An 8,607-nucleotide genomic window follows, 5' to 3' on the forward strand; every position below is an offset into this window, starting at 1 on the left:
ATGAGTCCCTGGTATATCTCAGATTCACCCCTCTGGCTGATGGCTGTCTTTCTGCCTTACTGTGGAGATCAGCAGGCCATGGCTTACTTGAGACAATGTGGGGAAACTAGAGTTACCCCCAAAGTCCTTCTCCTCCACCTCTGTCTTGTGCTAAGGGCCTTCCTCCTCCACCTCTGTCCTGTGCAAAGGGTCCTGCCCTCTCTTCTACTCAAAAGTGCCAGTGCTCCATCTCCCTGCCAGTTCTCCAAGCACCAGTCACAGCCAGTGGCCCCAGGGAGTCTCACTGCTTTTAGTGTTGGTTTGACAAATCCATCGACCTCCCTCTGGCATTGGTGTATCTCTGAGGCTATCTTTGGAAGCAGTGACCCTGTGCTAATTTGACATCTTACCTAGAGACAGAAGACAGTGTGCCACATGCCAGTTTTACAGGGAAAAAGATTCAGGAGAAAAATATTTAAGTACTTTTCACATTGTATATTGAAAGTATATTAAAGTTTTTTTTTTTTTTTTTTTTTTTTTTTTTTTTAAGGGGAAACATATAATTATTGTGTTTGTCACATCTAGTGGTTGAAAGCTGCTCTTCTTGTTTTCTCCAAGTCCTTATCATTTTCTTGGTGGGTAGCAGACCTCACATGAGGCCTGTACCATTAAACAGAACCCAGGGTCATGGCAACAACTCGAGTGCTTCTGCACCATGGGCTGTGGGAGCGAAGGATTGAAATCTGAATGATTCAAGAATAACGCAAACTGTAGTTCCTGTGTACCGAATGGCCTGTGATTCATAATTTTTATGAAGAAATCTATAAAAGGAAGTGGAGTTGGTGTTTGGAAGTGGAGCTGGTGTTTTCCTTGTGAGTTTTTTTTCCATGACCGCACTTCATCAGAATCTCTGGGAGTGGGACCCAGGTGTCCTTGTTTTTAAAACTCTTCAGGTGACTTTAAGGACAGTCAAGGTTGAAAGCCACTGCCAACCTAGACAATCGGTTTTTAAACCAGGCTACACATTGTATTGCCCGAGAGGATCCTGCTTCCTGGCTCCCACACCCAGAGGTTCCTATTTAACTGGTATGGAATACAGCCCGGGCACTGGGATTTCTAATGCTGCTCTAGTGATTCTAATGTGCAGCAAGGCTGAAGAGTCTTGGCCTTTGAGTGTGGCAGTTCCTCTCCCCTACACCTCTCACACCACTGTGTTCTTTGGTTTCATTCCATCTGATTTTTGAGCTTCCCTTCCAGTAGTCACTATTTATTTATTTTTGTCCTGAAGGCTCTTTTGGGATGTTGCATATGTTTATCTGTTGTTTATTCACCATTGCTTTTTGTATCTCATGCCTTTCTTTGGCACTCTTTCTTTTCCCTACACAACAGCTTCCTTTAGAAGTTCGTTTAGCAGGAGTCTGGATGGAGCTATACATTTTCTGCACAGGTTTTAGAAAATCTATTTTTTTTAATCTTCTGTACTGATGGTTTGGCTGGGTATGGAATTCTGCCTTGATGGGCTCTCCCACTCTGAAGGCATTGTTCAACTGCCTTCTTTCCTCCAGGGCTGCCAGCAAGAGGACTCTGCCAGGCTGTTAGGTGTTTTATATAACGTCTCTTTTTTGTCCAGTTGCTTTTATGCTTTCTCTCTTTGCCTTTTGTTTTTGGCAGTTGCACTCATATAATGTTTGGGTGTCAAGTTATTTATTCTTAGCCTGCTTGCAGTTTTTTTATTCTTCCATCTTAGCATTCAAGTCTTAGCTCAACTCCAAAGCATGTTCAGCTATGCCCTCTGTGGATGTGTCTCTTCTCCCTCCTCTTAAGCGTATGTTGGATGCCTTTAGAACCTCCCCCATGTTTGTCTCCTAACCTGTCTTTCATATATTCCACCTTTTTGTCTATTCATTTGCACTATATTTGAATTCTTTACCTTTAAGCTATGTAATATTAATTTAATTTAATTTAAATATTTTTAAGGCAGGGTCTTTTTCTGTTGCCCAGGCTGGAGTGCAATGGTACAAGCATAGCTCACTGCAGCCTTGAACTCCTGGGCTCAAGCCTCCCATGTTGCTGAGACTACAAGCACATGCCACCATGTCCAACTAAGATTTTTTATTAAAAAAAAATTTTTGAAATAGAGATGGGATCTCACTATGTTTCCCAAGCTGGTCTCAAACTCCTGGGCTCAAATGATTCTCCCACCTCAGCCTTCCAAAGTGCTAGGCCACTTAAAATTTAAATTTTGATGTTTATACTTACTTCAAGAAGTTGTATTTGTATTTGCTTCATTTCAAAATCTACATGTTTTATTTGTTTTCATATTTTACTGTTCATGCTTATGCATTTTCTTCCTTATTTTATCTTGTTAATAATTTTAAGCATATTGGCTTTATACTTGTTATTTAAATTTCTTGATATGCTAATCCTTCTCTTCCTTTTTTTAGCCGACTTTTCCACTCAGAGACTCACTTCGTTATCGTTCATATGGGAGTCCTTATCTTCTGGAGATGTGTATTGAAATATTTATTATTGAAATGGCACAGTGCCTAAGGTTTGCTTCAAAAGGATCGGGTGTTGAGGGAGTGGGTAGGGTATAGATAAAGCAATATTGGGTTCGGGATTTGTAGTTTTTACTTATGAGCTCATCTTTACTGAAGACTTTTTCCTTTGGGAATTCTCGTGTTCTGTGTTGTGGAAGTATTGCTAGAGAGAAAATTTTTGTTTTCCTTAGCTACTTATCCTCATAAATTTAATAGATGCTGGATAAGATTTTTAAAAATTGATATCTTGTCTTTGAGATTTTGGCAACATATGGTTAGTATAAATTGGGATTCCACACCCTGCTTAGGAACCTAGGATTCTTTTACCCAGAGCTTCAGTAGACCTCAGCCTCTTTGTTGCTTCTCTGGGCTGCTGGGAAGATCCATTTTAGTTCCCTTTTCACCAACGGGCAGTTTTTCCAGGGTCCCAGTTTGTAACTGAAGTCTCACTTCTGGCTCTCAAATGTGGGGGTACAAGGGCAAGTCTCCATTATGAGCCAATGTTTATAAGGTCACCATTATATCAGTTATTTTTGTCTTTCAAGGTCAGTTCTCTATTTATACATTTTCCAGCATTTCTATGTATGTGTGTGTGTTTGCAGTCTGTGTTCTGCCATGCCGTTGGTTTTTGATTGTATATAGGAAATAACTTAGCTTTTTCCATTTAAATTTGTAATCAAGACTTTTCTTAATTATCTTATTCTTGGATTTCTCAGATAGATAATATTGCTTGAATATGTTTATAAAAAGAATAATTAAAATGTATTGTTTTCCTATAAACAATATTATCCATCATTGTTTCATTATTTCACCTATTATTTCAAATTATCCTCAGATAAATCTCTGAGTCACTATGAGTCTCCACTCTGCAGGTGGAGGAATGAAGGCTTGGAGCTGTTAGGTGACTTGCCCAAGGTCATGTACCGTGAGTGGGACACGGGATTTGCAGCCTGGGTATAGCCACTTTGAGTCTGCAGAGTTAATGCCTACTCCATGGTACCTCCCTAAATGATTATGATACATTTGCTTTTTAAAAAAATTCCTTTTTTGGTGTTTTATTAAAGTGGCTAAATGTTCCAGAACAGTCTTCCAGTACAAACCTCCTGTAGGATAGAAAGTTGACCCACACCCAGTGTCCAGGTGGTCCTCCACATTCCCACCCTCACCTGAACTTAGGTTGAGGCCAGGTTCCTGGAGCTGGCCAATGAAACGGGAGTGAGAGTGAAATTTCGTGTTCCAGGGGGCAGAGGCTGCCAAACCCACATCAACCTTACATGAGGAATAAGTAAGCTTGCACTGAGGAAAGCAACTGGGATGGGAGGAGAAGGGTTTTGTTGTGACAGCAAGTGCCAGTTACCCAGCTTTTTCCTGCTACTTTTAAGAAATAAATCTCTGTTCTTTACACATTGCTCAGTCTCAGATATTCTGTCATAGAGGCACAACATACACACACACACTACATATACCTTTTCCTTCCTCACTGTTACCATAGTGTCCCCTCCTTTTGTCTAAAACCAATCCTTCCAACCCTGTTTCTCTCATTATCTGTGCCTTCTCTTCTCAGAACCTAATCATTTCATCTTTCTCAACCTCATATATTCAATCCCATTCTCTTAATGGGATCCTCTTCATTTCTTTTATTTTACTTAAACATTCTTATCGTGATTATGATTTTTAAGAAGAGTCCTTACCTTTTAAATATGTACTGAAATATTTATGGTCTCAGTGGCATTGTGCCTGGGATTTGCTTCAAAATAATCCAAAGTTGAGGGAGGGGGTAGAGCATAGATGAAGTAAGATGGACCAAGTTTTGGTACCTGTTGAGGCTGAGTGATGGGTACATGAGGGAGGTGTCACACTCTCCTGTCTACTTTTCTGTAGAAATGTTTGAATTTTTCATAATAGGCAGCTTTTCTTGAAATGGTTCACAAAAATTAATAGAAGAAAAAAATTTTAAGAAATTATTTTCAAAACAGGAGGAGAAAACAATGTTATTGCAATCCGTGAAACACACCCCCAATGCCTCTTCATTTCCATCCTCCTTATCTCCCACTTGTTCAGCAATGAGGACCTCAAGGGTATTTTTGTTACATTGGGGCCTTCAAAGAAGGAGGGAGGGGCTGTGAGCCAATAAATGAAGGCAGCTTCTAGTAGCTGGAAAAGGCAAGAAAACAGATTCTCCCCTGGATCCTCCAGAGGAAACTCAGCCTCACTGATACCTTGATTTTAGCTTTGTAAGACATATTTTGGACTTCTGACCTCCAGTGCTGTAAAATAATAAATTTGTGTTCAGTCACTAAGTTGGTAGCAATTTGTTACAGCAGCAATAGGAAACTAGTACACATGTTTTATCACTGAATCAGAATATGGTCTTGGTCTGATACTGACTTCCCTTGTGGACAGCAGCAATATAACGCATAGGTTAAGACTTGAAACTCTTGAATAAGAGTCAGGTTAAAATCCTGGTTCTGCCCCACAGTAGCTGGGTGACCGTGGATAAGCCACTCAATCACCCAATGCCCCCGTTGCTTCCTTTGTAAATGAGAATAACAGTATTATCTACACACTAAAGTTGTTGGGAGGACTGAATGCATGAATATGTGAAAAGGACTGGGAACAATGCCTGGCACATGGTAGCGTCCAATAGATGTTAGCTATTATTGTTAGCTGTTACATATTTCTGACCTATTCTCATCAACTAATTCACCTGTTCCTTTGCCAATACCATACTATTTTGATAGCTGGGAAAGGCTCAACTTACTATTGTTCCTTTTTACAGCTGTTTTCCTCTGAAGTTTAATTCTCCATATAAACTTTAAAACATTTCATGCAATTCCAAGAAAGAAAAAAAACAGCATTGATTTTAACAAATGGTGTTGGAACAAACTGGACGCCCATAATTAAAAATACAAATCTCAACCCTTACTTCACACTCTACACAAAAATTAACAAAAATCATTGTTAACCTAAAGGTGAAAGCTAAAACTATAAAACTTCTAGAAGAAAATATAGAAAAATCTCTATATGACTTTGCAGTAGGCAAAGATTCTTTAGGTGGGACACAAAAATCATGAATTGTACAATAAAACATTGATGCATTTTTTGCAATGGGCACTGTGATTTGTCACTAGACCCTTCTTCAGAAATTAAGTATTCGTGACCTCAGCTGTGAGAATTGCCACCAGCAGACAGCCCTCAGTCCTTGCAGATGGACCCTAAGGGACTGCCTTGACTGAAGGAACTCCCCTGACCCTTACCCATGGGCATACTCATCCTCCAGGCAGCTTGCATCCAGCGACATTCAATGGGGGCATCAAGGCCTGGCCCTATTACCCCAACTCAGAACAGCTTTAGCAGGTCACCTTACCACCAGAATATCCCAGAGGGTCTACTGAAGCACAGTATTGAGGCTGAGTGGTCCTGCCGCTTTCCCTCTAACATCCCTAAAAGGCACACCTCATACACCTTCTGCACTCTAATTTCCATCTCAGAGTTGGCTTCCTGGGAATCCCAACTTGAGACACTGGCCCTGATTAAAATTAAAATCTGTTCTTTCAAGGACACTGTTAAGAAAATGAAAAGGCAAGCCACAGAATGGGAGAATACATTCACACTCAATACATATATTCATCAAAGACCTGTATCCATAACACACAAAGAACTCTTACAACTCAAGAATAGAAAGTCAACCCAATTAAAAGAGTAAAAGTTTTGAACAGAAACTTCACAAAAGTATCTATGGCTGTGGTCAGTGAGAACATGAAAGCCCAATAAGGATAAGAATATGCAAATGAGCACAGAACATCCTGTGGTTCCAGGGAGCAAGGAGGTTCTCCAAATCAAACCAAAAGCCACAGTGATGGGGCATGTATTAGTCAGCTCTCACACTGTTGATAAAGACATACCTGAGACTGAATAATTTATAAAGAAAAAGAGGTTTAATGGACTCTTAGTTCCACGTGGCTGGGGAGGCCTCACAATCATGGCAGAGGGCAAAAGGCACATCTTATATGGAGGCAGACAAGAGAGAATGAAAACCAAGGGAAAGGGGAAACCCCTTATAAAATCATCAGATCTCATAAGACTTATTCACTACCATGAGAACAGTATGGGAGAAACAGCCCCCATGATTCAATTATCTCCTACCAGGTCCCTCCACAACATGTGGGAATTATGGGAGCTACAATTCAAGATGAGATTTAAGTGGGGACATAGCCAAACCATATCAGGGTGTGACAAAAGGACCCAGCAACCAACTGAAGGAGCTCCCAATGGCCAAGGCTGGAAACTTTGAGTGACAAAATAATTAACTAAATAATTAATAATTAAATATGTAATGAAAATATTTAACAAAATAATTAGCTAAATTATTAAATAATTAATCCCATGAAGAATTGGATTATAATCCAAAGTATACAACAGATATCCATGAGTCCATACTGATATAAATAAATGATTAGATAAATAAATACACGGGGAAGAGTAGACAAATCCCCCACACAGGAGAACTCCAAATAATTTAGGTAGCCATTCTCCTGGAAGGAGATAAGCATATTTTCCCTTTTTTAAAGTGTAGGCTACAGATAGTGACTTCCAAAAAATGCAGCAGAGAAAGAGAGGGGAAAATTACTTTATGGTGGAGAAACCTACCAACACTGCCCCAGCCAGGTGACCAGGACAAATACCATCTGTGATAAGCCGTGTTGATAGTGTGCACTCTAGACAGGATGGGATGGGACTAGCTCTTTCCGTCGGCAATCTTTTTTACAAAAACACACCATTCCAGTAGGATCATGAGGAACACATCAGATGAATTTCAGGAGAGGACATCTTACAGTATACCTGACCAGTAATCAAAGTGTCAAGGTCATCAAAAACAAGGCAAGTCTGAGAAACCCTCGCACCCAAGAGGAGCCATGACTAATTGTAATGTGGTACCCTGGATGGGGTTCTGAGACAGAAAAGGTATGTTAGGTCAAAACCGAGAATAGATCAAACATAGACTTTAGTTAATGATGTATCAGTATTGGTTAATGTATCAATAATTGTTATTTCCATACTAATTAATTATGACAAATATACCATGCTAATGTAAGATGCTAGGAATGGTAAATTTTGTGTGGGTTGCATGAGAACTCTCTGTGTTTTTTCCAACTTTTCTATGAGTCTAAAAGTATTCTAAAATAAAAACACTTAGTTTTAAGAATCCGTTAACCATATCATTAGTCATCAAGGGAATGCAAGTTGAAACCACTATGAGACACAACTCCACAGACACTAGAGTGGCTTAAAGGAAAAGGATCAGTAACATCAAGTGTTGGCAGGGATGTGGGAGTGCCTAAAACCCTCACACACTTCGGGAAGCAATGTAAAATCCCACAACCAATAGGGAAACAATTTGATAACTTTTTATAAATCTAAAAAAAAACCCACTTGATTATTTGACCCAGAAATCTCACTTGTAGATATTTACCCAAGTAAAATGAAAGCATATGTCTGTCCAAAGTCTTGTACATGAGTGTTCCTAGCAGTTTTATTCATTATAGTCCCAAACTGGAAACAACCCAATCAACGTCCATCAGCTAGTAGTGACTGGATAAACAAACTGTGGTCTATTCATGCAATAAGACACCACCCAGCGATGAAAAGGAATGAATGACTTATGTGTTCTACAACACAGATGGACCTCAACAACATTATGTCAAGCAAGAGAAACCCGGCAGAAAAGGGGGTGTACTGTATGCTTCCACTTATGTGAAATCCTAGAACACGCAAAAATAATCTGTAGAGATAAAAAGCAGATCAGTGGTTGCTGGGGCAAGGATGGGGGAAGGGAGCTGACTGCAAAGGGACACAAGGGAACTGGCCCAGTGATGAAATTATTCTGTATCTTAGTTGTGAAGGTGGTTACCCAAGTCTACAAGTTTATCAAAATCATCAAATTGGGTACTTCAAATGGATGCATTTTACTGTGTGTAAATTGTACCTCAATGAAGTTGATTTTTTTTAAAAAACAAAAGCAACAACAACAAAAAAATTGAGAGCCTAACTGGAAAGGCATTACTTATACACTATATATATATATATA

Source organism: Rhinopithecus bieti, unplaced genomic scaffold, assembly GCF_001698545.2.
Source record: "Rhinopithecus bieti isolate Rb0 unplaced genomic scaffold, ASM169854v2 scaffold_13262, whole genome shotgun sequence".
In the NCBI taxonomy this organism is placed as follows: Eukaryota; Metazoa; Chordata; class Mammalia; order Primates; family Cercopithecidae; genus Rhinopithecus; species Rhinopithecus bieti.